Source organism: Oncorhynchus masou, chromosome 25, assembly GCF_036934945.1.
Source record: "Oncorhynchus masou masou isolate Uvic2021 chromosome 25, UVic_Omas_1.1, whole genome shotgun sequence".
Taxonomy (NCBI): Eukaryota; Metazoa; Chordata; class Actinopteri; order Salmoniformes; family Salmonidae; genus Oncorhynchus; species Oncorhynchus masou.
The window spans coordinates 25,508,375-25,517,141 of record NC_088236.1 but is presented as its reverse complement, the minus strand read 5'-3'; positions in this window follow the sequence as shown (position 1 = coordinate 25,517,141).

The following is an 8,767-nucleotide window of genomic DNA, read 5'->3' as shown; positions in this document are numbered from 1 at the left end:
CAAAAATATTGATATTCCCAAATGTCTTTGCAGGGGGACTCTTATTTTGAGTGCTGTCAGTATAATATACTGCTGCATGGAAACCCATCTATGCTATCAGCAGAACATGCTTGATTTTCATTTGCGAGATAGGTTGACCAGCAGTGCTGCAACGGTCCTGATGTGCCTCTTTTTCCCTCTGAGAATTTGCATACTACTTGGTCACTGACTTGTATGTGCCACCTGCCTGTCTGTCGCAAAAAACATAATAAATGTTAATATTAAATTCTTCCCCAGTAAAATGTTGAATCAGTCAAATTTTATGGCCCAAAACAGTATAAGGAAGAGCGCACTTTACTTCGGAGACCAGGCAGATTGGGCTGCTCCTCAATAGTCTAAAGATACCTCCTCTCCTCATCTTCTCTCCTTTATCTGCACATAAACTGAACTGAAAACTAAGAAGACATGGTATACTGTCGGTGAAAGCAACATGGTGGATGGCTCTTCAGAATCTGTAAGGAGAGGAAACAAATGAGACAAGAAGAGGAAGCTTTTTGGAATAGTGGGATGCACCCTGCACTGGCCTTTGCTCTCACACTGTAGAGAAGCACTCTAACTGGGACAGAGAGGAAGAGGTAAAGCGAGAGGCTCCACTCCCATCAATATCTGTCTATGTGCCTCCCGAGTGGCGGAAGTGGTCTAAGGCACTGCAGTGCTACTAGAGATCCTGGTTCGAGTCCAAGCTCTGTCGCAGCCGGCCGCGACCGGGAAACCCATGGGACGGCGCACAATTGTCCCAGCGTCGTCTGGGTTGGGAGAGGGTTTGGCCCGCAAGGATGTCCTTGTCCCATCGTGCTCTAACGACTCCTGTGATGGTCCGGGCACATGCACGGTCACCAGGTGTACAGTTGGTGACACATTGGTGTGGCTGGCTTCTGGGTTAAGCGGTCATTGTGTGAAGAAGCAGTGTGGCTTGGTTTGGTTGTGTTTTTTCATATGGAGGTCTATGACCGTGTTGGATTTGGTCAACAAAAAATGTGATTGCTAATTTGTGAGACTTATTTGATTGAATAGAAGTTTTGTAATATTTAGGTTGTTACGAATTTACTGATATAAGTGGACACAGGTGGCATCTTGGCAACTTTGAGAAAACAATTTTATATCAGAGTTGTGTCTGTCTGTTGGTCCCATCTGATTTCGCCGTCTCCTACCTTTCCCTTTTTGCGACAACGACTCCTATTGTTAGCGCAGAGACAAGACCATCTCATCATTATACAGTGCATCATTTATACAGTGCATTCGGAAAGTCTTCAGACCCTTTGACTTTTTCCACATTTTGTTATGATACAAGTCCCTGACTCTGAAAAAGATCCCCACAGCATGATGCTGCCATCATCGTGCTTCACCGTAGAGACGGTGCCAGGTTTCCCCCAGACGTGACGCTTTGCATTCAGGCCAAAGAGTTCTATCTTGGTTTTTTCAGACCAGAGAATCTTGCTTCTCATTGTCTGATGGTCTTTCGGTGCCTTTTGGAAAACTCCAAGCGGACTGTCATGTGCCTTTCTAATGAGGAGTGGCTTCCATCTGGCCACTCCACCATCAAGGCCTGATGGTGGAGTGCTGCGGAGATGGTTATCCTTCTGGAAGGTTCTCCCATCTCCACAGAGGAACTCTGGAGCTCTGTCAGAGTGACCATCGGGTTCTTGGACACCCACCTGACCAAGGCCCTTCTCCCCCGATTGCTCAGTTTGGCCGGGCGGCCAGCTCTAGGAAGAGTCTTCCAAGCTTCTTCCATTTAAGAACGATGAAGGCCACTGTGTTCTTGCGGATCTTCATTGCTGCAGACATTTTTGGTACCCTTCCCCAGATCTATGCCTCAACAACCCTGTTTCGGAGCTCTACGGACAATTCCTTCGACCTGATGGCTTGGTTTTTGCTCTGACATGCACTCTCAACTGGACCTTACATAAAGTTGAAGTCGGAAGTTTACATACACTTAGATTGGAGTCATTAAAACTCGTTTTTCAACCACTCCACACATTTCTTGTTAACAAACTATAGTTTTGGCAAATCGGTTAGGACATCTTCTTTGTGCATGACAGAAGTAAATGTTCCAACAATTGTTTACAGACAGATTATTTCACTGTATCACAATTCCAGTGAGTCAGATGTTTAGATACAGTAAGTTGACTATGCCTTTAAACAGCTTGGAAAATTCCAGAAAATGATGTAATGGTTTTAGAAGCTTCTGATAAGTTAATTGACATAATTTGAGTAATTTGGAGGTGTACCTGTGGATGTATTTCCAGGCCTACCTTCAAACTCAGTGCCTCTTTCCTTGACATCATGGGAAAATCCAAATAAATCAGCCAAGACCTCAGAAAAAAAAACGCCGCAAAGGACCTTGTGAAGATGCTGGAGGAAACAGGTACAAAAGCATCTATATCCACAGTAAAATTAGTCCTATATCAACATAACCTGAAAGGCCGCTCAACAAGGAAGAAGCCACTGCTCCAAAACCTCCATTAAAAAAAGCCAGACTACGGTTTGCAACTGCACATGGGGACAAAGATCATACTTTTTGGAGAAATGTCCTCTGGTCTAATGAAACAAAAATAGAACTGTTTGGCCATAATGACCATTGTTATGTTTGGAGGAAAAAGGGGGAGGCTTGCAAGCCAAAGAACACCATCCCAACAGTGAAGCACAGGGGTGGCAGCATCATGTTGTGGGGGTGCTTTGCTGCAGGAGGAATTGGTGCACTTCACAAAATAGATGGCATCATGAGGGACGACAATTATGTGGATATATTGAAGCAACATCTCAGGACATCAGTCAGGAATTTAAAACCTGGTCGCAAATGGGTCTTCCAAATGGACATTTACCCCCAGCATTCTTCCAAAGTTGTGGCAAAATGGCTTAAGGACAACAAAGTCAAGGTATTGGAGTGGCCATCACAAAGCCCTGACCTCAAGCCTGTAGAAAATTTGTGGGCAGAACTGAAAAGTGTGTGCGAGCAAGGAGGCCTACACACCTGACTCAGTTACACCAACTCTGTCAGGAGGAATGGGCCAAAATACCCCCAAGTTATTGTGGGAAGCTTGTGGAAGGCTACTGAAACATTTGACCCAAGTTAAACAATTTAAAAGCAATGCTACCAAATACTAATTGAGTGTATGTAAACTTCTGACCCACTGGGAATGTGATGAAAGAAATAAAAACTGAAATAAATCATTCTCTCTACTATTATTCTGACATTTCACATTATTAAAATAAAGTGGTGATCCTAACTGACCTAAAACAGGGAATGTTTAGGAATTGTGAAAAATTGTGTTTAAATGTATTTGGCTAAGATGTATGTAAACTTCCGACTTCAACTGCCGGCAGGTGTGTGCCTATGTTAAGAGGTGGGTGTAGCCGGTGCATGGAAGTCAGGCGCAGGAGAGCATAGATGAGTGAACAAATAAGCACTTTACTGAGGCAATAGTAAGAACAGAACGCAACCGCGTCACAGAAACAAATGCCCAAAGAACAAATGAGGCAGCACAAAGTACAACAACCAAGTACAAAGTACCGGCTGCCACAAATCTGTACAAATAAAACCCTGTGCAACCCAGCCTGAAGTGTGCCAACCTAGACAATAAACAATACCCCACACAGACATGGAGGGAACAGAGGGCTAAATAAACATAGTAATCATGAGGAGATGTAAACCAGGTGTGTGGAAAACAAGACAAAACAAATGGAAAAATGAAAGGTGGAGCAGCATTGGCTGGAAGACCGGTGGCGTCAACCGCCGGAAGTCGTGACAGCCTATCCAAATCATGTCCAATCAATTGAATTTACCACAGGTGGACTCTAATGAAGTTGTAGAAACATCTCAAGGATGATCAATGGAAACAATTTTGAGTCTCATAGAAAAGGGTCTGAATACTTATGTAAATAAGGTATTTGTTTTTTTAAAATGATACATTTGCAAAACTTCTAAAAACCTGTGCTTTGTCATTATAGCTTGATCTAGAAAAACAATAATTTAATACATTTTTTTTTTAATTCAAGGTGCCTGAATACTTTCCGAATGCACTGTAGACACGACAATAAAGCAGTGCTAAAATTAAAGGATATCTTTGTTTCATATCTATGACATTCATAGGCTGAGTTAGGACCTAATGTCGAGGAGTAAAAAAGACTGGAAGTGTAGCCCGCTGTTTGGAGGGTTCGAAGTCCAACATCAGCTTATATGAAAGATAAAACTTGGACACGTGACGAGACATATGGAACTCAGCAGGACATGGCACTGGCCTTTTCTCATTTGGGAAAAAGTCAGTCCTCCGTCCTCTCTCCTCCATGACCTGAGTGGCCGAGGAGAATGTCACTGTCAATTCGTTAGTAGCAGAGAGGAAGAGGCGAAGCAATAGGGACAACTGGCCAAAAAACTGTGTTCTCCAGTTGGTGGGGTAGTTTTGTTTCTTTTGCTCACCAAGTGAGGAGTTTTTGTATGGAAGTCAATTGCTATGTGTGGTTTATTTGATTAGAATATAATTTTAATAATGCTTAGATTGTTACGAGTGTACTGATATAAGTAGGACATGTGACATCTCGGAAACTTTGAGAAAAAAACACTATCAGAGTTGTCTCGAGATGGCTATGCATATTCATGATATGTATCTATTAGCATATCATCTCTATTCGTTAAATACAGGCAGTTGACGTCAACACCCCTCATCAAATATTTTAAAAGTATACAAATATTGAGATATATCCACCAATCCAAAGAGAGGAATAGGCGGCAGCTTGACAGCCTGCCGTTCCGCTCTGTGGACAACAAATCCCCTTGTTAGGGTGGAGACGGGTATATATAATTATATCCAAATCTATGTTAGTAGGCAAACGGACAACAGTCCTCACCTCCTTGATAGCCTCCTTTAGGCGAGGAAGCACAAGTGTATCTTACCTGAGTTTTTTTGCAGAAGAGTATCGGAATCTGCCACACCCCCATTTGAATCAGCTATGGTTTTCTCAAAGGCATGCAAACGTTTAAAAACAACATGCTACTTATCCTTTTATCTATAAAATGTATTGGACAACTAGCTTCATTTGTTTCTATCACTTTATGTATTTCTTTTGGGATTCCATCCTGTTAACGTAATTTGCCTGATTACACGCAATTGGAGAACAAGAGTCTTATTTCATACAGCCACATCTTTGTCCACTTTCCCTCTTCTCGCTGCCTCTCCTTGACTACTTTTGATCTTTTTCAAAAGGAGGCCAGAGAGGACGGAGGAGAGAGGACGCAGGAGTTGAGCAAATTCAATTGAGGGTCAAGCAACCATATAGAGAAAGACATAGGACTCATGTTTGTATCTGCACCATTGACAACATGGGCAGCACCATTGAGGCTATCTACATTTTGAAGTACTCAATTTTCTTCTTCACAATTAGCTGATCCCTCCTGATGACCCAGTTGGACATGACCCCATCAGGGTCACCAGGAGGGATCAGCCAATGAAATTGGAAGTCCCACCCAGTTGACTACATTAAAATGGCAGAAGCCCTCAATGGCGCTGCCCATGCTAATACTGTCTTTTGGCCATTAGACCGCTCTATCGTTCTCTCAATGCACTCTCAATGCACTTCTCTCCATCTCAATTAGTTGACATGACAGACAGGAATTTATAGACACGTGTAAGGCATTACTAATGAATCATGAACATCCTATTCTCACCCTTAGTGAAGTTATCTAATGTGTGACTGTTGCTATAAAATGAGTTTAAAATATGTTTAAATAAATTGATACTTGATGGCTCATAAATTAAAATGTTAAAATATATTTGTTAGTGAAATAATATTTGTGAAAATATTCTAGACTTTTTCTTGATCCATATTGAATGAAATATGGTATGAAATTATAATTAAATAGCTTACACAAAAGATATCATGAGTCATGTTACACTACAGAAAAATGCAGTAAATTTGCTTCAAAACCCCCCAAAAATCCTAGGGACCTGAATTAAACAAAACTAACTTTTGGTGGTGTATTTAACATATCTCAGTGAACAGCAATTAAAATAAGCACAAATGCAGACTCGTTCACATCTGTTGAACTTATTTGGTCTTTCACAATAGTTCATGTAGGTCATTGGAAAAATTCTCATTCCTTACAATGGGCAAAAATATAGGGTAATTACTGTGCTTCTCCATACTTCTTCTATCATTCCACTTCTTCAAAATGTTGCCGCTGCAACTACTTGTTTTAAGCTAAAGTATGTCCTGGACAGTCTTGTATGTCATAAAAATGAGAAAAGGCGATATTGAAATGCTTCAAGTATCTTATTTTGTACTTTTAGTACTTTGAACCAAGTCGTCAAGTTTTGAATGTTCTTTTCTCTATGTGGTTGCTTGACCTTCATTCAAAGACGTGTAAAAAACTGCCACACATGCCACACACGATACTCTTCTAAATCACGCTTGACTCTTTTTCAACCGTGGTACAGCACTCGTCCCTTTTAAGCTCCTTGTTTTTTTTTACCCCCAATTTCGTGGTATCCAATTGTTGTAGTAGCTACTATCTTGTCTCATCGCTACAACTCCCGTACGGGCTCGGGAGAGACAGTCATGCGAAAGTCATGCGTCCTCCGATACACAACCCAACCAGCCGCACTGCTTCTTAACACAGGAAGCCAGCCGCACCAATGTGCCGTGTACCTTGCTTAGCGCACCCACAGGAGTGCGCGATGAGACAAAAGATATCATGAGTCATGTTACACTACAGAAAAAACATCCCTACCGACCAAGCCCTCCCTAACCCGGAAGACGCTAGGCCAATTGTGCGTCGCCCCACGGACCTTCCGGTCGCGGCCGGTTACGACAGAGCCTGGGCGCGAACCCAGAGTCTCTGATGGCACAGTTGCAGTACAGCGCCCTTATCCACTGCGCCACCCGGGAGTAAATCCATTGATTACGTCACATCAAATTGAGACAAAACAATCACCTACTTGTTTCAAATAAACAATTGAGCACACACCACAGCACCCAAGAGTCTATGTTTTGTCTGTAGACACTTAACTGTACCTGTATCCATGATGTAGGTATGATGCATGAGCTGTTCGACTTGACAGGGAGCGATAGAAGTGAGGGATGGGGAGAAGGAATCGGCGGCAGGGAGAGGGATAGAGAGGAATAGTTTCGAAGGTGCAAGATTTATTTATTGAAAAATAATCCCACTGTCCCCTGTGGATACTCTCACACAGGACACACCCCAAAGCCTTGAATCCTCTCAACTTGACAAAGGAGTATCTCGACAAATGAGACAAGTATTTTGCAGTTAGCAGGGTAGAGATGGCGAAAAGAGTAAGGGGAGCAAGACCACGTAAGCGGGCCAGGTAAGCGAGTTGGAAAAGGGGGTTAGTGAGAGGGTGACGGAGAGAGGTAGCGAGATTGAGAAAGGTGAATTCACATTTCGTCCTTAACCTCTCTGTGTGTGATGACATAACAGATGTTCTTGTAGTCTACATTGCCAGCCACATCTGGGGGGAAGGCAGCCCATAGGTTGGTCATCTCCTCAGTGGTGAATCTGTCGCACTGAGTGATCAGGAGCTCCTCAAGGAATTCCTTCTTGATGAAGCCGGTAGCCTCTGGTTCCAGGACCTTGAAAGCGCTCACGATAACGTCCTCGGGATCAGCACCCTTCAGATTCTCACCGAACATGGTGAGGGTGAAGGTGATGGGGCCGCTGGCCTCCTTGCCCATGGCTTCCAGCTCTTCTTTACTATATTTTGAGAATGATTCCTCTGTCATAGACATCAGTTCTGCCAGAAGGGCACAAAGTATCCCCTTCTAGGAATTGACTATGTATTGTCATTGACCTCTAAGGATGCTCTGTCTCATTCGAGCATTCGTTTGAATAAAGTGTACCAATCCAAGTCACACATTCTCAGCATAAGGCTTTCATAGAAAGGTGAGTTGTATAAAATACACTTGTCCTGTTCTGTTGTAGCTTCAGATTGGTTAAGATGATGTAATATCTCTAGAGCAGTGGTCCCCAAACATTCTTTGAGTATTTCCTTTTGATGCACCAATTCAACACAGTTTTTAAGCTACAAGACGGTCTTGAGTCTTTGGTTCAAGAGGAGCCAGCTTCCACCAATGGGTCCTGAACCACCATTTGGGTAACTGTTCTAGAAGTCCCTAAATGTAATTGTCCATTTTTGTGCCATTATATGGTTGCTTTGGTATCCTATCAGTTTTACTGTCGACAATCCAAAAATGTTGTCCAATAAGAGGTATGCAAACACACCATGTCTTAAGAGTTTATTGGGGTTTTGCTTGTTCAAGAAGAGAAGCCTACGCCAAGCTAATGTGACTGAGGCGGAGGTGTTGGCCCCTTGGGGCCTTATATACCAGGCCAAGGGAGCGAACTTTAGCCGAACCATCAGGTTTGGCACGGAATGAGGGAGCTGAGGAAAATAGGAGAGAAAGGGAGGAGCAAGGAGGTGCTTGGGGTATCACCTTTCCAGCACTCCAAAATAGGCACCGGGAGTCTTGGAATGAGGTGAATTCAATCCCAACATTCAGGACTTTGTCACACGTGGACTAATATGGACAGACCTATATTGCAGCCTTGGCGACTATTGAACCGTCCGATTATTTCAGCACTGTAAACTAAAGTGCTTCCTTTTCTCTGTACCACTTAATTCATAGCATGCCCAGGGTATTTGGGTAACACTTTAGGTCATTCCTGTGTACAGCACTTTACACTGCGCATCAAGAGATATGTAGCCTGTGTTAA